Below are 23,378 nucleotides of genomic sequence, written 5' to 3'. Positions count from 1 at the left end.
TGTGCTCATCTCCAGCTGAACTGCTGAGACATTTATAAACTCTTTAAGCTCAGAATTTTATGAAATGGAATTTGAGTAAATTTCCAACTTTTTCATTGACTTTTAATAGACTCTATCACCTTTTATTAAGTATTTCCCTTACCCCCTCTTAGACACCATTCCTTGAGGAAGGTTCAGGATAGGTGCACATTAACTTCACATTGGCACATATTCAAATGATTTGGGAGAAATTTACCTAAATGAATTATAATTCAGAATCCATACAATGAAAAATCATATTGCCTAGAAAGTACTTTTAAAGCCTAGCTCACAGCATCTGGAAGGTCACGCTCTAATAAAAGAAAACAGACACTAACCAAATGTTCATGAAGAGGAGGAGTTACAAAATGATACCCACTGTATTCAGATGTACAGAGAAAATACAGCTTGGTTCTAATTTTGAGCTCACAAATCCCTACCTGCTTGTGGGAAGGAATTAAGGAGGAAAACAAGTAAATTTTAGTATAATTTAGTAAACTCAGTCAAAGACATCAAAATAGTCATTTAAGGTAAATGTTTTTGTTCTAACTAGGATTTTCCTAAATTGTCTATAACCTCCCTCAAATTATCTCTAAAATGACATCTGAATGTGTTCAGAGATGGTAAGTGATTGAAGATTTTTGATGGTGCAAATAAGAGGTTGAATCACCAAGGTGCCATTTTCCTGTTCTGTCTTGCCATTGATTTCTATGGCAATACCCTGATTGCCAGCTGAGTCTTGAAAATCCATCAATCTACCTCTTGCTCTCTCTCTCTTTCTCTGTCTCATTCTCTCTCTCCCTCTCCAAAAGGAGCTTTCAGGATTCCTGCCTTGGTGTAAAAATCATATGTTTAATGCACTCTAATCTCAATATCATGTTCTCAGGTTCAATAGATGTTCACAACTTCTGTCCTTGGATGACTCAAAAACGAATAGGAATAAAAAGAGTTTAGAAGATGGATAGCCTGATGTTTAGTGTATAGCCTCTTGATGGTACACTTGAATCTCTCCTTTAGAATAGATTGTAGAACAGCTATGGGGACTTTAAAGTGTGTTATACAATCAGTTAGTCAAAACTACTCTCTGAATAAGAACTTAAGACCAAAAAGCACAGCTAAGAAGTGATTTTTTAAAAAACCACTCATATAAAAAATTCCATATATATTAAAATTCCCTTAGATTCTCATTAGAAAAAGAGAATACCACATCTTTCATCTCCTCTGAAAGATGTGGTATTACAAAGCATGGAAATAAATCTGATAATGAAAACAGTAATCAATTTCATCCAGCTATTTTTCTCATTTTACATGATATCTATCCTCTGATGCAGGGGACTCTAGGAATTGAAGAAGTGAATATTCTTTTCTGGTTTCAACTAAAGTGTAGTATCAAAGCTTTAATAAGAAATTGTACTATATCTATCAGTACTGTGTCTGCCTCAAGTTGGAGTGTATACAAATCATTCTTCGGGGCTTTCAAATGGCAACTTCACCTTTTGTATTCCCCCCAAAAAAGGAAGTAAATCATTGTGAAACTGATCAATGAATAAAATCTACACTTCAAGACAAGAAAGGGCTTAACATAATATTCACATTAAATAAGTTTCTTCATAAAAGAATATATTTCTATAATCAGTTGAATAATTTGGGGCAAGTTACTTTACCCCCTTTTTGTTATGCTTTCTCCTCTTCAAAAATGGAAAACAACAATAGCTATTTTGCAAGATTGCTGAAACAGTAAATGAGATGGTAGTTTTAAAATACATAAGGAGTTTCAGTTGTCAATTTCTGTTGGGTTTCTCTTTGAATATCTGATAAAATACATAAGGAGTGCATGGTCTGTATCTTATAAACCCTCAAAATGTGGTAGATATTATAACTTTACTTTGAGAAGTACTGTGATAACTAAGGTGTTCCTTAGGCCATTCTTATATCATTGAAGTAAACGATTGTATATTATTGAACCACAGAATAATGAGTTTTGGAAGATACAACGAAGTACAATAAAGCATTTCACTTGAAAAACTATGAATTACAGAATGCTAAGATTTTAGAGTGACTTTCGTATAGCATTGAATTTGATCACCAAAACATAAAAGTAATTTGAAAATATAAATTAACTGAATTTTTATATGTACATTTGATTGATTTGTTAAATTAATACATATTTACATATAATAAATTTTAAAATAACTAAATTTTAAGTGTTCCTAGTCAACTATTTTATGATTAGAGATATAATAATAATATACATAATTCAGTAGCTTTTCTAAACATAAGAATAAACTTTCAGGAAGTATAGTAGAAAAATTCTTATTCTTAATGTCAATAAACACTTAAGAACTCTAGGAATAAACTTATTGATAAATAGATGGCAAATTTACCAAATCAATCTTACACTAATGTACTTTCAAACTATAAATAGGCTATTTCATATAATTTTTTAATAAAGTTGATTTGAGTGAATAAATATGAGAAGAGCCAGAAGAAATATCTTAAAAGGGAAAATTAATAAATAGAGGTTATTTCTATAATATATTAAACATAGTATAAAGCTCCCATGGTTACATTCATACGATTGATATAGATATGGATAAAGAAAATCATTGGAAGGTAATAGGATGGTCAGAAATACATATAAAGACATACATGATAAAGATGCAATTTCAAATTACTGGAGGAAAAAATTTGCCCTGTCGTATTTGTTGTTGTACTACTGGCAAAATATAGTGGGGTAGGGTCAAGCTAGTACCTACCTCATTTTTTTACACAAAATATACTTCTGATATACAAAAAATTAAAAACATAGAAAGAAACATCTAAATGTTAAAAGAATGTTCAGATTAATTAAAAAATAATTTTGAAGCAATAGGATTCTAAAGTTCATCTGAAACCACCCTAGAAGCAAGGAATAGTAAATCTGATTACATTTTTAAGTTTGATGCTTCCCCACATAAAATCTCCCAATATTCAATATTCCCCCAAGGATCAAATAAGAAAAATATAACACCTACATCAAACAAAAGGCTACTTCCTTAATATTTAATTAACTTTTACAAATCGAGAGAAATAATCATAACAAAACAGAAAAATGGGTAAAGTAAATGAAGAAATTTCACAACTGACCAATTAACATTTTAAAAGTTGGCCTATATCACTTGTAATTAAGAATCTAAAGAAGCAACATTATATAATTTTCATTTACAGATATGACACATTAAAAAGTGATACTATCTAATATTAGTAGAGAAAAAGGAATCTTCATACAGTGTTTTTGAACACAAGAATTTTTTTACTGAAGTATAGTTGACATATTAGTTTCAAGTGTATAACACTAATTCAATGTTTTCATAGATTATACTCCATATGAAGTTACTATAAAACAGTGGCTATTTTCCCTGTGCTGTACATTACATTCTTATTTATTTTACACCTAGAACTTGTATCTCTTAATCCTCTTCACCTATCTAGCCCTCCCCTAAATCCTCTCCCCTGTGGTAACCATTATTTTTCTCTGTATCTCTGAGTGTGCTTATGCTTTGTTCATTTGTTTTATTGTTTAAGTTCTACATATAAATGAAGACTACAGTATTTTTCTTCCTCTGACTTATTTCGCTTAGCATAATACCCTCCAGGTTCACTCATGTTGTTAAAAATGGCAAAATTTAATTCTTTTTTTATGGTTAAGTAATATTCCATTATATACACATATAGATACGCGTGCATGTGTATTTCACATCTTCTTTACCCATTCATCTGTTGACAGACACATAGATTGTTCCCAAACCATGGCTATTGTAAATGAGGTACACATGTTTTTGAATTAGTGCATATGCTAGTTCTATTTTTTATTTTTTTGGAACCTCTATACTGTTTTCCATCATGGCTGAACCAATTTACATTCCCACCAAGACTGTACTAGCATTCCTTTTCTCCACATAACCACCAACTTATTTCTTGTCTTTTTGATGAAAACCATTCTGATAGGTGTGAGGCTGTATCTCTTTGTGGTTTTGATTTGCATTTCCCTGATGATTAGTGATGTTGAGTATCCTTCCATGTACCTTTTTGCCATCTCTATGTCTTCTTTGGAAAAATGCCTATTCAGGTCCCCCATCATCTTTTTAAATTAGATTTTCTCTTTTATTAATACTGAGTTGTGTGAGTTCTTTATATATTTTGGATATTAACACCTCATCAGACATATAACTTATAAACATCTTCTCCCATTCAGTAGGTTGCTTTTTTTGTTTTATTGGTGGTTTATTTTACTGTGAAAAGTTTGATTAGATCCCATTTGCTTATTTTTGCTTTTGTTTCCTATGCCTGAGGAGACGTATCCCAAAAAAATAAGACCTATGTCAAAGAGCATACTGACTATGTTTTCCTCTAGGAGTTTTATGGTTTCAGGTCTTACATTTAAGTCATTAACCATTTTGAGTTTATTTTTACATATGGTTTGAGAAAATATTCTAATTTCATTCCTTTATACATAACTGTGCAGTTTTCCTGGCACCATTTATTGAAGAGACTATCTTTTCCTCATTATATACTTGCACTTGCTTTGTTATAGATTGATTGACCAACTGGGCATGAGTTTATTTCTGGGATCTCTATTCTGTTTCACTGATCTCTATGTGTCTGTTTTTGTGTCAGTACCCTATACTTTCAATTACTTTAGCTGTGTAGTATAATGTGAAGTCAGGGAGATTGATACCTCCAGCTTTGTTCTTTTTTCTCAATATTGCTTTGGCTATTTGGGATCTTTTGTGGTTCCACACAAATTTTAAAATTGTTTTAGTTCTATGAAAAATACCTGTGATATTTTGATAGGGATTGCATTAAGTCTGTAGATTGTTTTGGGTAGTATGGCTATTTTAACAATATTAATTCTTTCAATCCATGAACAGGAGTTATCTTTCCAATTATTTTTATTGTCTCCAAAATCTTTTCAGAGTATAGGGCTTTCACCTTGGTTAAGTTTTTTCCTAGGTATTTTACTCTTTTTGATGAGATTGCAAATGGAGTTATTTTCTTGGTTTCTCTTTTTGAGAGTTCATTATTAGTTTAAAGAAAAACAACATATTTCTGTATTTTAATCTGGTATCCTGCAGTTTTACTGAATTCACTTATTAGTTCTAATAGGTTTTTTTTTTGATGGAGACTTTAGGGTTTTCTATATATAGTATTGTGTCACCTGCAAATAGCGACTGTTGTACTTCTTCCATCAATTTGGATTGCTTTTATTTCTTTTTCCAGCCTGATTGTTATGGCTAGGACATCCAATACTATGTTTAAATAGAAATGGCAAGAGTAGGCATCCTCATCTTGTTCCTGATCTTAGAGGAAAAGCTTTCAGCTTTTCACTATTGACTGTGATGTTAGCTGTGGGTTTGTCATAAATGAGCTTTATTATACTGAGGTATGTTTCCTCAGTACCAAACTTGTTGATAGTTTTTACCATGAATGGATGTTGAATTTTGTCAAATGCTTCTCTGCATCTATTGAGATGATCATGTGATTGTTATCCTTTGTTTTGTTAATGTGGTATATCACATTGATTTGTAGGCATTGAATCTTCCTTGCATCCCTGGAATAAATCTTACTTGATCATTACCTATGATTCTATGTATTATAAATTTGGTTTGCTAATATTTTGTTGAGGATTTTTGCATCTATGTTCATCAGGGATATTGGCCTATAAGGTGGTTTTTTGTTTTGTTTTGTTTTTGTAGTGTCTTTGTCTGGTTTTCATATCAGGGTAATGCTGGCCTCATAAAATGAGTTTGGGTTGCTCTCTCCTCTACTCTTCAATTTTTTGGAATGGTTTTTGAAGAACAGAAATTAACTTTTCTTAAAATCTTTCATAGAATTCCCCTAAGAAGCTCTCTGTTTTTTGGGAGTTTTTTGATTTCTGATTCAATTTCAATACTAGTAATTGGTCTGTTCAGACTTTGTATTTCTCCCTAATTCAGTCTTAGAAAACTGTATGATTGTAGGAATATGTACATTTTCTCTAGCTTGTTCAATTTGTTGAGATATAACTGTTCATAGTACTCTCATATGATTGTTTGTATTTCAGTGATATTTGTTATAATGTCTCTTTCATTTCTAATTTTATTTGAGCCCTCTTTTTGCCTTAATGAGCATGGCTAAAGTCTTACCAATTTTGTTTACCTCTTAAAAAAAAACCCAGCTGTTAGTTTCATCAATCTTTTCTATTGTTTGTTTTGGTCTCTATTTTGTTTATTTCCGCTTTCATCTTCATTATTTCCTTTCTTCTGCTGACTCTGAGCTTTGTTTGTTCTTCTTTTTCTAATTCCTTTAGATAGAAATGTAGGTTGTTTATTTTAGATTTTTCTTATTTCTTAAGGTAGGCCTATATTGCTATAAACTTCTTCCTTAGAACTATAATACTTTTGCTGCATCACCCAATTTTTTTAATTGGAGTACAGTTGATTTACAATATTATATTAGTTTCAGATGTACAACACAGTGATTCATAATTTTTATAGATTAGACTCCACTTATAGTTATTATAAAATATTGGCTATATTCCTTATGCTTTGTGATGTACAATATATCATTTTAACATTTATTTTATACATAGTAGTTCATACTCCTTAATTTCCTACCCTCGCCTCTTCCCACTCCCTGCTGGTAACCATTAGTTTGTTCTCTATATCTGTGAGTGAGTCTGTTTCATTGCTATATTCACTAGTTTTTGTTTGTTTGTTTGTTTTCAGATTCCACATATAAGTGATAAAATACAGCATTTGTCTTTCTCTCTCTGACTATAGACTTCCCCATTAGAACTGCTTTTGCTGCATCTCACAGATTTTTTTTACTAGCAAATAGAATTTAGTATTATATTTAAAACACTAATAATACATCATAATCAAGTGGACTTTTCCCCTGGAATACAAGGTTTGTTTAACTTTCAAAAATCAATGTAATTAACTATATTAATAAAATAAAGAAGAAAAATCACACAACTATATGAGGTAATGGATGTATCAATTAACCTTACTGTGGTAACCATTTCCCAGTGTGCACATGTATAAAGTCATCTCACATTGTTTACTTTAAACTTACACAATGTTATATGTCAATTATATCTGAATAAAGCTGGAAAAATATCTATTAATAGAGGATCAATCATATAAATTCAGTGGAACCTTCAGCATCCAATATAAAAAAAAAGAACGAGATCCATCAATATGCACTGAGATACATGAGCTATTAAGTGTATGCTGCAGAACAAAGTATCTATATAATTCCACTTGTGTAAGCAAATGTGTCTCTGTGTATATATCCTTTGGTTATGTTTAGAATTCATCTGAAAGAATCACAACAAACTCTTGTGATTATCTCTGGATGGAGAAGTGGGGTAGTAGTCCGGTAGAGTGTTTCTTTAGAACTCTGTGTATTTTTATACTTTTAAATTAAAAGAAAAGTTTCTTATACAATGAAAATAATATCTCTTTACAACAGAGAATTTGTAAAATTAGAAAATTGTTTTATGAAAGGGTTATTTTCTTTGGCTATGTTGTAAAGAGGCCAAATGGGCTAATTTTAAATAAAATTTCAGAGGTCCTTCATATTGCTTCATTTAAAAATATCTGCTAAAAATTCCAAAAGATTCTAGGTTACTTATTATGTCACTGCATAAACTAAATTCTTTTTATCAAAAAGTTGGAAGAGCTTTAGTTAATTAAGCCAATTCGTAGTTAATGCTGATTTTTTAAAAAATCAATTTGTATTTGTTGTTTCAGTCACATCAGAATTAGTATCAGTTCCAACAACATAATCCTTTTGTTGGGAATGTTATCATATCCATACCTCATCATGTTCTTACCACTAAATAATTCAAGGCTGTCAGCTGTCCCTGTTATTATTTTTTTAAGCTCTTTATTGGAATATAATTTCTTTACACTCTTGTATCAGCTTATGAGGTACACCAAAGTGAACTGGCTATATTTATACACATATCCCCATATCCCCTCTCTCCCGCGATTCCCCCTCACCCTCCCCGTCCTGATGCTCTAAGGCATCACCCATCATCGAGTTGATCTTCCTTTGTTATATAGCAACTTCCCACTAGCTATCTATTTTACAGTTGTTAGTATTATTTTTTAAAAGCAGTTTCTTTAAGAACTCAGATTCATTAATATATATAATTGCCTTTATACACTGCCTCTGAAGCAGCAAATGACATAAAATTCTAACAGCCCAATTCATTATTACCCATAGAAATTTTATCCCCTAGAATCAATTGTGATGTTCGCTACTGTCTTTTTGTAGATGCTCTTTATCAGGTTGAGGTAATTTCCCCTAGTCCTAACTTGCTGAGAGTTTTATCATGAATAGATACTGAAGTTTTATCAAACACTTTAATTTTTCTTCTTTGAATTGTTGATATGCTGAATTATGTTGATTTTCAAATGCTGTACCATCTTTGCATACCTGGCATAAATCCTACTTGGTAGTGATGTTATAATTATTTTTATAAATCATTGGATTTAGTTCATTAATGTTTTGCTCAGGGTTTTCATATTTACATTCATGAGAGATACTGATCTCTAGTTTCTTTCTTTCCTTTTTTTTTTTTTTTTTTTTTTGTACTGTCTTCTGGTGATTTATCAGGGTAGTACTGGCTCTCATGAAATGAGCTAGAACATGTTTTTTCCTCTCCTATTTTCTGGGAAAGGTGTAAAATTGATATTATTTTCCAAGAGAATTTTCCAGAAAATTTTAATAAAATTTTCCAGAGAAAATGATTTTGGCCTAGGGGTTCTTTTAGGAAGATTTTTTTTAATTAAAAATTCAATTTCTTTAATGGTTATAGACCTATTCAGGTTCTCTGTTTCATCTTGGTTGAGTTTTGGTAGTTTGGGTTTTTAAGCAACTTCTAAAATTTATAAATATAAATTTGTTCATTGTGTCTCATTATTTTTTTAATGGCTATAATGTCTGTGGGGATAGTGCCTATTCCATTCCTGATATTTGTAATTTGTGTCTTCTCTCTTTTTATTTTTGTCAGTTTTGCTACAAGTTTATCAATTTTATTACTTTTGAATAATCAGCTTTTTCACTGATTCTATTATATTCCTATTTTCAATTTCATAGATTTCTGCTATTATGTTTAATATTTCCTTCCTTCTGCTTACTTTTTTATTTTGCTTTTCTTTTTCTAGTGCCTTGAAGTAGAAACTTGGGTTTCTATTGAGACCTTTCCTCATTTCTCATTTAAGCATTTAAAATGCTGTTGTGCCTCTGAGAACTGCTTTAACTTGTCCTGCACATTTTGATACACTGTGTTTTTATTTTCATTTAGTTCTTTTTTTTTCCCATTGAATTATAATTGACATACAATACTGTTCTAATTTTAGGTGTATACCACAGTGATTTGTTATTTTTATATATTACAAAGTGATCACCATGATAAGTCTAGTTACCATCTGTCACCGTACAGAGTTATTATAGTATTATTCTATATTCCCTATGCTGTACATTACATCCCAGTTATTTATTTTATAGCTGGAAGTTTGCACCTCTTTAACCCCTTCACCTATGTCACTCATCCCCTCAATCCTCTCTCTTCTGACAACCACCAGTTTGTATCTATGAGTCTGTTTCTGTTTTTTTGGTTTGTTCATTCGCTTTGTTTTTTAGATTCCACATATGAGTAAAATCATAAAGTATCTATCTTTCTCTGACTTATTTCATTTACCATGATACCCTCTAGGTCCATCAATGTAGTCATGCATGGCAAGGTTCCATTCTTTTTTATGGCTAATATTCCACTATATGTATGCATATAGCTATACACACACCACATCTTTATCCATTCATTTATCAACGGACACTTAGATTGCTCACTTAGCTCTACTTTTTAAAAAATTTCATTTGAGTTTTCCTCTTTGATCCAGGGGCTATTTAGAAGTGTTTTTAATTTCCATATGATTTGAAGTTTGCCTGTTGTCTTTCTGTTATTTATTTCTAGTTTAATTCCATTATGATCAGAGAACAAACCCCATACTATTTAAATTCTTTAAACTTGATGAGGTTTGTTTTATAGCCTAGAATCTGATCTACCTTGGTGAATGTTCTGCCGTTCCTGGGTGTAACGTACTATATATGTCTATTGGATCCTGTTGGTTGATTGTGTTGTTCAGATCTTCTGTATCCTTGCAGATTTTTTGACTAGTAGTTCTATCAACTGTTGAGAGGAGACTATTGAAGTCCTCAGCTATATGATTATGAATTTGTCTATTTTCTTTTCAGATCAGTTTTTGCTTCATGTATTTGAGGGCTTTGTATTTTGGTGGGTAACATATTTAGGATGAGTATGTCTTCCTGATGATTTGAGATTTTTGTCTTTACGTAATATTCCTCTTTGTCTCTGGCAATTTTACTGACTTTTAAGTATACTTTATTAGATATTAATAGAGTCATTGCTGTTTTTTATTAATGGTTACATAGTATATCTTCTCCCATCATTTTACTTTCAACATACTTATACATATGAATTCAAAGTGAGTTTCTTTTAAGCAGCATATAGTGGAGTCATTTTATAACTTCACTCTGGGGACTTCCCTGGTTGCACAGTGGTTAGGAATCTGCCTGCCAATGCAGGAGACACAGGTTGAATCCCTGGTCCGGGAAGATCCCACATGCCATGGAGCAACTAAGCATGTGTGCCACAACTACTGAGCCTGCACTCTAGAGTCTGTGAGTCACAACTACTGAGCCCCACAGGCCACAACTATTGAAGCCCACATGCCTAGAGTCCATGCACCACAACAAGAGAAGCTACCACACTGAGAAGCCTGCACACAGCAATAATGAGTAGCCCCTGCTCACCATAACTAGAGAAAGCCTGTGTGCAGTAACGAAGACCCAACACAGCCAAAAATAAATAAATAAATAAATAAATAAATCTTTAAAAAAATAAGTGTACTCTGGAAGTCTCTTTTCTTTAAATTGGTATAAATAAATCTTTTATACTCAAAGTAATTATTGATATGGTATCATTTAAATCTGACATTTTATTACTTGCCACATATTTTGAATCATAAACATACATTTTCTGCCAAACCTTAGTATTTGTAGATGGATATGAATGAGTGGGCAACAGGTATGAACTCACACTATGTGGCCAGAAATTTAAAAGAAAAACGTTTCACAGAAATAGTTTAATAATTTCCTGTAACTGATGAAAACCCAAGTCTTCATATTTAAATAACTTAGTAAGTTATAAATGGATGTCTAAAAGATGATGTATCCTAAACACATCTTCATCATATTTTACAACAGCAAGGATTAAGAAAAGATCCTAGTAACTCCCAGAAAATAAAAACAATATAACCAAAAAGAATGAGAATCAGACAAGCATCATATTTTTCACCAATAAAACTGGACATTAGAAGACAACTGAAAACATCTTCAAATTTCTCAGGGAAAATTATTTTCAATCTGGAATGTTTTACTAAGCAACAGTACTGTTCAAATATGAGGACAAATACATCTCAGACATGAAAGGACTCAGAAAGTTTATCTCTTATTTAATGTACCTGAGGAAGTTTCTTGAGAAGGAACACAAATTAAAGAAGAAAACAGGAGACATGGGATAAAGTAAGAGTTATGTCTTATTCACAGAAGGAAATCTGATATGATTATAGTCTCAAAACAATCAATTTTAATGCAAACTTGAAGTAAACCAGGAAATAAATATCACTATCACTGCCAAGCAAGAGAGGCTGTTCAGAAAGGGGAACCACTTTTTCACTTATTACTCTTAGTGAGTAATACCAAGAACCTAGTTAATTCTTATCACTAATCTAGCACCATTTTATCTCAAATAGTGACTGTTTCTGCCCATCAGCAGGCAAACACTTTTCCCTTGGGAAAATACTTCTGAGACCATCTAGATGTTGAGTGTAGGAAACTCTGCCCTATCTTTCTATAAATGGAAGCCCTCTGTTATCCTGTATTGCTGGAGATCCAGAACTTTTTTATACATCTATTTCAAGAGTGAGAGTCTAATGTAATGATCATTTTAGATAATTTATCAGGTATCAAGTTAAAATACACACACTTAACAGATGTCTGAAAATAATCCCTATAGATTGAAGAGATTATGTTTAAAAGTTTCCTGTTTACTTGCCATGCCAGGGAACTTAGTCTTATCCACTGAAAATAAAGACAAGTTCATTAGGAGGTCTCTTGCAGGAGAATTTCCATACATTCATCAAACAGCAGATAGAAATTCTGTGAACTCCATTCCTTAGATGCTCCCCTATGCCCTCTCCGGCAGCTAAAACATCCCTTATCCTATCATATGACTTTTGATTTAAAACATTCTACTTATTCTCCAACATTCTGTCTAGCATGATTTAAATTAGACAATAGAAGTTGTTTGCTGTTCCTTTTTAACTCACTTACCGTAGTTTTGAGGGCATAGGAAAGTTCTATCCTGAACAATTCTTTCAATGTTTAGTAGAATTCTTCAGAGAAACCACCTGGGCCTGGGGATTTCTGGAGGGGCTACCTATTGCATAACTTGTAGAAAGTCAAATTTATTAGTTATAGAGACATTTTCCAGAATAAAGCCACATGTCCCCTAAGTGAAGAGTTAGCCATGCTGCATTCATTAATGCTAATGTAGGTGGCACAGTTACATCACACTGTACCGAAAATAATTAGAGGTACTCAAGGGTCCTTAATTTGTAAATTGGGCAACAGGGATGACACAGTGTTACAAGTGCTTATGCTTCCATGAGAGCTGCACTTCATGGAGAGTAGTTATTTAGTTTAGGCATAATGTATATAAACAACCTCCTTTGCAGATTATCAATAGAAACAGTAAAATCAGAGCTTGCAAGATAGAAGCTTTATTTGATCTAAAAACAGACATTTATGTCTCTCTTTTCGTATGTGGGTCACTTAATACTGCACTTTTTTATTTTTCCATTTTATTTTCCTAAAGAAATAAAGATTGGTAGGTACTACTTCTTCCTTAAAGGAAGTCATTGGAAAGATTTCTATTTGCTTTCCAAAAATAAGATTTTAAAATGTTTTCATTGTATTCCAGATACATCAGTTTTATTTTTGAATCTAGACTGTCAATAGTTTCTAAGCAATAAAAATGAGAAACATAATCTAGTAGCATTTAGACTAATATGGCAACGCTTGCTAAGGTTACCTGTATGCTAAATTGGCCCCCCCCTTTATAACATGAAAGTAATGAGGTCTATGGATACCTAAAATTATTAATCATTTTTTTTTTGGTGAAAATATCCATGAAAGATCATTAAAAATGGCATTTTATAGCAGACACTGTCAGGACTTATCCAGATTTCCTTGAGTCTCTTTTAGCATTTCTATGCATGCTACCCTCAAATTCGGTGTGCTTTCATTTCTAAAGGCATTCTGATTTCTGAGTAATATTCTATGGTATGTATATATCACAGATTTTTTTTTAATAATTCACTTGTTGAAGGATATTTGTGGTGATTCTAATTCTTAGCTATAACAAATAAACACCCTATTAACATTAATGCACATGTTTTATGTGAACACAAGTTTTCATTTCTCCAGGATAAATGCCCAGGAGTGCAATTGCTGGGTCTTACAATAATTGCACATGTCATGCAGTGGGTGAATAGATAAACTGTGATGTATCCATACAATGGGAAACTGCTCAATAATATAAAGGAACAGATCAGAATGAGGAAAGCCTGATCTCCTAAATTTATACACTGTATGACTTCATTTACATGATATTCTCAAAACCACAAAACTACAGTGATGAGGAACAGATAAGTAGCTGTCAGATGGGGTTGGTGTGAGATGACTACAAGCGGCAGGATGGAATATTCTGGAGTGATGGAAGAGTGCTATATTTTGATTGTGGTGTTGGTTATATGACTATATGTCTGTTACAATTCACCAACACTACAATGGGTGAACTTTATGTAAAAAACACTTTATTTAAAAATAAAGGAGAATATTCCTTATGTTTGATATTCTATCTGAAAACTCTAGTTAAAATCTAGGCAATGCCATTTTTAATCTCTTATTTTGAAATAAATATAAATTCATGGGAAGCTGCAAAAAAGAAAATACACAGGGAGGTCCTGTGTGCTCTTCATGTAGTTTCCACTAGTGGTAGCATCTTGCATCACTGTAGTACATTATCAAACCAGGAAGCTGAAACTCGTGTAACCCATAAAGCTTATTCAGATTTTGTCAGCTTTATGTGCCCCTGTGTATGTGTGTGTGTTCAGTTCTATGCAGTTCACACAGTGTCACAGGTGTCAATTCATGTAACCACCACTGCAATCAAGATGCAGAAAGGTTCCATCACCACTAGGATCCACTATGCTACCCCTTTATAGTTACTACTTCATATCTACTTCTTCCCCTTCATGCTTCATACCTGGCAGCTGATAATCTGTTGTCCACTTCTATAGGTTTGTTTCAAGAATGTTACATAAATGGAATCATATGATACATGGTAATGACTTTTTTTAAAAAATGCTCTCTTAGCCCAGAAATAAATCCACACACTTATGGTCAATCAATCTTCAACAAAGGAGGCAAGAATATACAATGCAGAAAAGACAGCCTCTTCAGCAAGTGCTGTTAGGAAAACTGGACAGCCGCATATAAATCAATGAAGTTAGAACACTCCCTCACACCATACACAAAAATAAACTCAAAATGGCTTAAAGACTTAGACATAAGACATGACACCATAAAACTCCTAGAAGAGAACACAGGCAAAACATTCTCTGACCTAAATCACAGCAACATTTTCCTAGGTCAGTCTCCCAAGGCAATAGAAATAGAAGCAAAAATAAACAAACAGGACATAATCAAACATAAGCTTTTGCACAGTGAAGGAAACCACAGACAAATGAAAAGACAACCTATGGAGTGGGAGAAAATATTTGCAAAAGATGTGACCAACAAGGGATTCATTTCCAAAATATACAAACAACTCAAATAGCTCAGTATCAAAAAAAAAAAAAGAAAGAAAGAAAGAAAAAAAAAAACCAACCCAATCAAAAAAAAAAAAAAAAAGGGCAGAAGATCTAAATAGACATTTCTCCAAAGAAGACATACAGATGGCCAATAGGCACAGGAAAAGATACTCAACTTTGCTAATTATTAGAGAAATGCAAATCAAAATTACAATGAAGTATCACCTCACTCCAGTCAGAATGACCATCATTTAAGAGTCTACAAATAATAAATACTGGACAGGGTGTGGAGAAAAGGGAACCCTCTTACATTTTTGGTGGAAATGTGGATTGGTGCAGCCACTATGGAAAACAGTATGGAGGTTCCTTAAAAAACTGAAAAAAAAGAGTTGCCATATGATCCAGCAATCCCACTCCTGGGCATGTATCCAGAGAAAACTCTAATTCGAAAAGATAATGCACCCTAATGTTCATAGCAACACTATTTACAATAGCCAAGACATGGAAGCAACTTAAATGTCCATTAACAGAGGAATGGATAAAGATGTAGGACATATATATAGTGGAATATTACTCAGCCATAAAAAATAATGAAATAAGACCATTTGCAGCAACATGGATGGACTTAGAGATTATCATACTAAGTGATATCATATTCAGAAAGAAAAAGGCAAATATCATCCAATATCACTATACGTGGAATCTAAAATATGATACAAATGAACTATTTACAAAACAGAAACAGACTCACAGACTTAGAAAACAAACTTATGGTTACCAAAGGGGAAAGGGAATCAGGGAGGGATAAATTAGGAGTCTGGGATTAGCAGATACAAACTACTATATATAAAATAGATAAACAAAGTCCTACTGTATAGTACAGGGAACTATATTCAATATCTGGTAATAAACCACAATGGAAAAAAACATGGAAAAGAATATGAAAAAGAATCACTTGCTGTACACCAAAAACAAACACAACATTGTAAATCAACTATACTTCAATTTTTTAAAAAATGCTCTCTTATTAACTGTAATGTTCTGCCAAAGTTTGAGAGCCTATTCAAAATCTAAGACTTCTCATTTTATTTCCTGTTATTTCATCTTAAAAATATTATCGTCCACTCAGAGCTGGTCTAGGGACACTAATGATTTTAATTTCCTCTATTGCATTTGGCCTTTAATTTTCCTGACTTCCCACATGACAAAATTCAGAGACTACTAAGAAAACTTTTTATCTGAAGTAAATGGCATCTGCCATACAACAGGGATTCAATATTCAATTTGCTGAATAAACACATCTTTTTTCACATTTCTGACTGTTTCCTTTGAACATACTCTCAGAAGTACAATTTCTGGCTCAATGAATATGTATACTTAAACACTCTTGATGCATGTTACCAAGTAGGTCTTCAATAAAGATTGGACCACATTTCACCCAGATCAAGAGTAAATTGGTAATGCCTGTCTCCTCCAACTGACCCTTCCTTTGACTACCTCGCAAAAAATATATTTTGAATTGCTTTTGACCTCTTATCAATTTTATAGCCAAGACTAATGTATTATTAGTATTTCAACTTGCCATTTAATCTGTATTTCTAGCTTTTAAATTGTACATTTAAGTCTTCAGTTATTTATCTAATTGGACAATTTTATTTTTTATAAGTATATAAGTATAGTTTATTTATGAAAGATGTTAATAATTTGCTTGCAATATATGTAGCAAAAATCCACTCTCCCCACCTCCGGTTAAGCTTTTATTCCCTTTTAATAAAATTATCTCATCAGTCAAAGCTTACAGAAGTACCATACATAAGCAAAGTACACTTTTAATAAAATTCATGCATAATTATTGGCTACAGCTCGGAGACACTATACCTGGCTGGATATATAATCAAGAACAACAGAGAAATAAATATGGTATTATCTGAAATTGTTTTTAGTTAACATGAAAACACATGCATACATTTATATACATGCACACTTTTTAAATAGTATAATATTCTTCGTGAAGATCCAGTCTTTTCCCCAGAGGTGGGAAAGCTGCCATCATAAATGCAATATTATATGTTTACTTTTGTCTTTAAGGATAAAAGGGTAAAAGGAGGTAACTTTTTACTCCCCTCAATTAACTACTCAATAATATTAGGATCAGTGTCTTAAAAAGGTTAATAGCATCATAGTATTTAGTTTACCTTCTGCTGTAGTAAAATATTTTACTCTAAGGGCAATGAACTAAATCCAAAGATTAAGAGATAAGGTGTAAAGTTTTTTCAAATGCTGGAAAATTAACCACTCCACACACACTTTTATACCGACCCTGAAACCGTAACACTGTCTAATGTGATACACCTTAACAAAGAAATTCAGATCTCTCATTGTTCGTTCAGGTGACTGAAATAAGCATTTTTTAAGTTCATTTCTTATTAGAACAGATTATGAGATCATTTGAAAGCTCTGGATATCTTCTAGAAACTTTCACATTTGGCAATTTCACATTTCATGTATATAAAAAGATGTTCTAGATTTCTGAAAGTTCCCTCCTACTATTTCTGGGCCATAAGGATCTATAAAGTATGCCAGAAAAACTGAGTTTTAAATTATATTTTTATGTAACACAAAACTATATCTTTTCCAATACAGAATAATTTGTTGAACTCCTGGTACTGAGATAGATAAACAAGACAGACCCAGGTACTACCCTCAGGAGCTCAGATTCTAGTGTCTCTCAATCAACAAATGATGACCAGAGTTCAGTGTGGTGTTATGTAAGCAATGCACCAGAGGCCATGAAGCAGATACTACAGTTACCTGAAGCTAGGAATTCACATTTCCCCATAAAATAGAGAGATAGAAAATATAAAATCAGATCTGTGATTATTATGTCCGCTTCTTTCATAAAAATAATTTTGAATTTATTTAGTATCCCTTTCAGAAGAATTCAGTTAACAAATCTTACTGATATTATAGTAAATTCAATCTTACCTATATGGTTGAATGATTCCTATCAATAAACACACAGAATTATGTTTTTGCCTTGGCTCCCTGGAAGAACAAAGCTAAATTTGCTATTCCAATGAAAAAATTACCTTTAGCTTACTGATACAATTTTCTGATAAAATCTACTGATCTGTCTCCACCACCCAATCAGATTCCAACATCACTAAAACCATCTGTGCCCCTTGCAACACACCATTCTAAAATAAACCCAGTGGTTCATGTTGCCTAGATCATGTTTGACCAGATGTCCTACACTACATAGGTCCGAGGAAGAAAGAGAGCACTCCTGTCCAGTTTTCTGCATGTACGATTAATTTGGACCTCCTTAATTTCCCAGATGCATGCACAATTTAGCCTGTAGTTCTATTTTTCTGTATTCAGTCCTTTGAGAGTCAGTACCACATCATGGCTTAGAGTGTAGACTTCAGAGCTCACTGCCTATGTTTAAATCCCAAACTGCCACTTGCCAGCTTCTTACCGTAGCAAACAATCGAACTTCTCAGAGCCTCAATTTCCTTTTTAAGAAAGTGAAATAACAGAACATTGCTGTGGGTTTATTTGCAATGACTCGTGAAGTATTTAGAATCATCCTTCAACACACAGAAAGCATTCAGTATGTTATACTTATTGTTCCTCACTCATGTCATATATGATGTTATGTTTTATTTATTTGAAATACTTCAGTACAGACGATCTGTCATTAAGTATGTATGGAAGCCACACTCTTGGAGCATTTATTTGCACATATCAGGAGTTCAGCAGAAGACGAACTTAGCTACGTTCCTGAAGCAGCTACTACAGACATTTCAGTTCTCTCTTTTCCTGAGAAAAGCATCTGAGACACTTACTTATAAGCATACTATGTTACAATTATGATTTTGTTGAAGAAATTCTGTGAATTAACAAAGTGGGGATCTTACTGGTGACTTTCAAGATGTATAGATTGGTTAAGATATTTTAGAGATAGCCCCAGACCTTGCATGAATGATAAGAATATAGGAAACCCTGTACCCTTAATCTATACCTTTAAGTATGATATTCTAGGCTTAATTCTTAAATATTTCTTTTCCGTTACTGATTTTAAGGTTTCTTTATGGCCTGACTTAAGAGGTTTCTCTAGATCTAACAATGGAATATTGTCACATTTGACTCAAGTGATCTTTCATGCAAGTCTTTTTTTCTATATGTGTATATATATATATATATATATATAAATTAGATCTTCATCAAAATTTTTTAAATAGACAATATGCTTGATTGTTAATATATGTTGGTGTCAGTGGCAAAATTTGTCCCGAGACATGCTTTTATTATAAACTGGGAATGGCATTTATTTATTTCAAACTGTTTTCACTTATGAACAGCAATCAAAAAAAGCCTACTGGTTGTGCATACACGTAGTGGTTTCGGCCAACTTACAACCATATGCCTCCCTAATTCAACTAGGTTATAAATTCTTTGAGGACAGAAGTCAAAATTTATCTAGCATTCATTTTGTCAATAAATATTCGTGGACAATCTAATGATTACAAACTATTGTTATGGGCAATGGGAATCTTCACATGAGTAAGTTAAGGTCTTTATTCTCATTAAGCTTGAAATTTGGTGAACTCTTTTTTTTTTTTTTTTTTCAATAGTGTTTCTTGCACTAAGTTGTATAGAATACATTCTTGGAACTACTCAGTTCAGTTACCTCAAAGATTTCTCCCAGGAAAATTATTTCCTAAAACTTATAACCTCTTTCTCCCTCTAACTGAAGGGGAGCTCCTTGTAAATTTTCCTAGTAGAAAAATCAGACATGTTTATCACGAGGTAAAACTCATGAAAATGAAATTGTTTTTGTAAAAAAAAATATATATATATAAATATATATATATATATATATGCTGCTCTTTAATAAGCTAACTAGTTTCCTTAGCCTTGCTTTGATAAAAGATTCACGCAATGGAACTCTGTTAGTTGTATGTGAAACTGTTTCCACCAACACCAAATAACAGTTTCCTCCCCTCTAAATTGGATTTTTAAATTTATTTTTCACCAGAGGCCTTTCTGTCAAAAAAAATAACTTTTATTGTAAAAGCAAAGTATTTTATGCTTATCCTATAATTCAGATGGGTAAAAGAAACAGGAGTTAAGGCAAGTTTAACTCTAGCTTATTATTCTGTTTTCATATTTTTTTTAAAAAATTCATGTAATTCAGTACAAAGGTAGCCTTTTGGCAGAGCTGCTCAGTAGATGTCACCTTTTGCTTGACTCTCATTTCAATATCTTTCCCTATGCGCAGGACGTCCTGGTCCCAGTGTTCTCCCCAAGGTCCCCTGTGATTATATAATAATTGACCTGAGTGGCAGCAGCCCTTCCTTCTTCCTCCATCTCATTAAAGTGTAACCTCAAGAGGGTCATTTCTATATGATAGGTGACAATGAGTGGTAACATTTAAATGAACACATCCTCAGTGATGCATTGGGTAGCTTAGATTTGTTCTTCCTTGGCAACAAAATATATTAATTCTGTTACAATGGCCTGTTACCTTAAGAAACCTCTCTCTTAGAAAATTTCAACTACTTTAGGAAACAAAAAACAGAAGCACTTTTATGTTGACAGGAATTTTTTCTCTAACTCCACAATAAAGCCTATCTATCTTGCCTGCACTTATGGATGTAAAAAATCACATGGTTTGAGCTCATAGATGATTATGGAGAACTGAAAATTCTGTTTTCAGTTAAAGGCATTTAACAAATGGGGAAATAGTCTTCCAAATGAATTAAAATTAAGTTGTCTTTGGAAGCAGTAGTAGAGTCAAGTCAGTAGGTTAATCACAGGCTGTATTGCTGGCAGCTAGCGATAAAATGCATAATGGCACCCATCAGACTCATGTGAAGGGAATCACCAATATAAAGCCATCGCTGATATAATACATCAAAATCAAAGGGCTTCAGTCTTTGAAAAGTTGCAGTCAGAGATTAAATCACAGGCTTCCACAGTAATCTGTGCACTGACATTTGGCTGAACCAGGAGAGTCTTTTTTATCTGACTTGGACCTGACATGTCTAATTTGATTTCAAGTTAGGTATTTTCCCTCATAAGCATATGCAAAGGCAAGAAATCACATACAATTATTTAATTTAGAAGGTACAGAGAAAGGAGACAACCTATAAAAACATCAGCAGTGAGCAAGTCTAGGAATGATGTAAAACACATGCCTCAGAATTTTTCTGCCCGAGGGACCAGAAGTTGGTATATTTCTATAGCAACTTCTGGGAGTCACTGGTTGGGGGGTACTCTCAGAGGTCACTGGTTTCTTGGCACCTCCCTCCTGCTCTAGGAGTGGGAAGGAAGCCTTCTGAAATTCTAACAAAAGTCCTCAAGAAGAGAGACACAAATCCTGGCTCTGTAAGGTTGGCTGGAGCACAGTTTGGAAAGTAAAGCATGAGGGTTGTCCACTCACAGAATGGGCTTCATTAGAAAATTTTAGGCTTCCTTTATTTTTAATATATCACCATGAGAAATTTAGTAGGTAATTCAATCTTACAAATTAGAAATTTTTCCAGCATGTTACAGGAGACCTAAAAATACCCAAATCTAGCAGTCAGTCCAGAGCTTCAGCAGCCCAGTGATATTATCAAGAATCCATGCTTTTTCCACCCTCCTCTCCTATCCCTAACATAGCAGCATTTGGTCCTCATCCATCTAGTAACCACATGGTTACAAGATACCTCCTATAGCACTAAGACTCATAACAAAGATCACAGGCAGAAGGAAGAGGAGAAGGAAGGAAAGGAGCAGGACAACCCAACTACTTCTTTTCATATCCCTCTATCTTTAGTCATAAAACAATCTTTACCAGAAGGATCCAACAAACTTCCAATAACCTTGTCAGCTAGTATGTCACATGCTCAACCATACCAGCAAAACAAGAGTGTGGCTATATCGATCGAATTCACTCCAGGAAACACAAGCCTTTCTAGGTATTTGAAGCAGAAGAGGATTTAATACAGGAGTTAAATGCTTACAAAATCAATGAAGAGACTAGAGGAATGAGTTCTAATCTGGACCCTCTATGATTCCTAGAACTACTTAGCTGAGTTTACACACCAAGGGTATAATGTGGCCACCATCAGGAAACTGGGGATATATGAGAATGCTAGTCACCTGCTGAGTTTAGGAAGACTCACCTGAGGGGTGATCCAGTGATCAGGAAGCTATGATCAGAGAATCAAGACTGCTGGGAACACTGCAACACAGGCTGGAACACCACTAGGAAAAAAACCAAAAAACATGTATCTTTGTGAGTAATTGTTATTCAGATCACTTGCTGCAAATGAGATTGAGAAATGTAAAAATTAAAATGAGATTAACTTGAATTGAACAGACCAAATCATGACTCTTCTTCTGTAGTTAAACACATTTCATTTCTATAACTACAGTGGTTCTGTAGCAAGGGAAATTTTGGGGGCAAAGGCTATTAGAAAACTGATTAGTAATATTGGCCTTCCAGGGTGCCAACGAGATGTTCAGTTCTCACTTAAGGTGGTGGGGATACTACTCTAAATCCCCAATTTCCTCTTATCAAAATCCTTCCCCTTAAAGATTTCACACCTTCTTTGACTTAGTTCAAGGTTTACAATCATAGATCTCTGGCTAAGCCTTGACTTGACAGAGCATAGCAAAGAGTGGCAAAAAGAGAAGGCTGTAAAGGAATGGGAGGTGCTTCAAGACAAAAATGCTTTTATTGGACATAAGATAAAAATCCATTAAGTTTTACCTGATGTGGATATTTTCAAGTATAAAATGGATCAGAGCACTGATGATCATTTTCATTCTTATTCAAAAGAACAATCATATTTTAGCTAAGTTTTATCTTAGAGTGGAAATTCATAATCACTTTTAAGTTAAATTTGTTCAAAGTCTAAAATAATACATGATATATATTAAAATATATTTGATGTTGAAGCATTTATAGAAGAACTAGATGATGGATTTTCATTTTTGTGATATATTTTAGGCAAAAAATAGAGATGCTGAAGTGTAGTTGCTTCTTATAGAGAAAAAGAGGCATGCAAAGCTCATGCTGTTTCTGTTGTAATTTCCAGTCAGACAGTTCAATATATCCTATTATAAAGCACTGAAATGCTGCCTATAGACTGAGTGAAAATGATATAGTTCTAAAGGTGAACAATGCTGACAGATTTTGAAAACCCCACTAGCATTCTTGTTCTGAAAAGAGGAAGAAAGACTTTGGTTACACGCACAAAGAAAAGCTTTAACAATATAAATTTCTCACCCTCACAATATTATAGTCAATGAATTGTCAGACTCATAACAAGAAGCACATCAAAGTACAAAAAGCCTGAGAAATGTAATGAAAAA

Source organism: Hippopotamus amphibius, chromosome 1, assembly GCF_030028045.1.
Source record: "Hippopotamus amphibius kiboko isolate mHipAmp2 chromosome 1, mHipAmp2.hap2, whole genome shotgun sequence".
In the NCBI taxonomy this organism is placed as follows: domain Eukaryota; kingdom Metazoa; phylum Chordata; class Mammalia; order Artiodactyla; family Hippopotamidae; genus Hippopotamus; species Hippopotamus amphibius.
Note: the sequence above shows the minus strand (reverse complement) of the source record.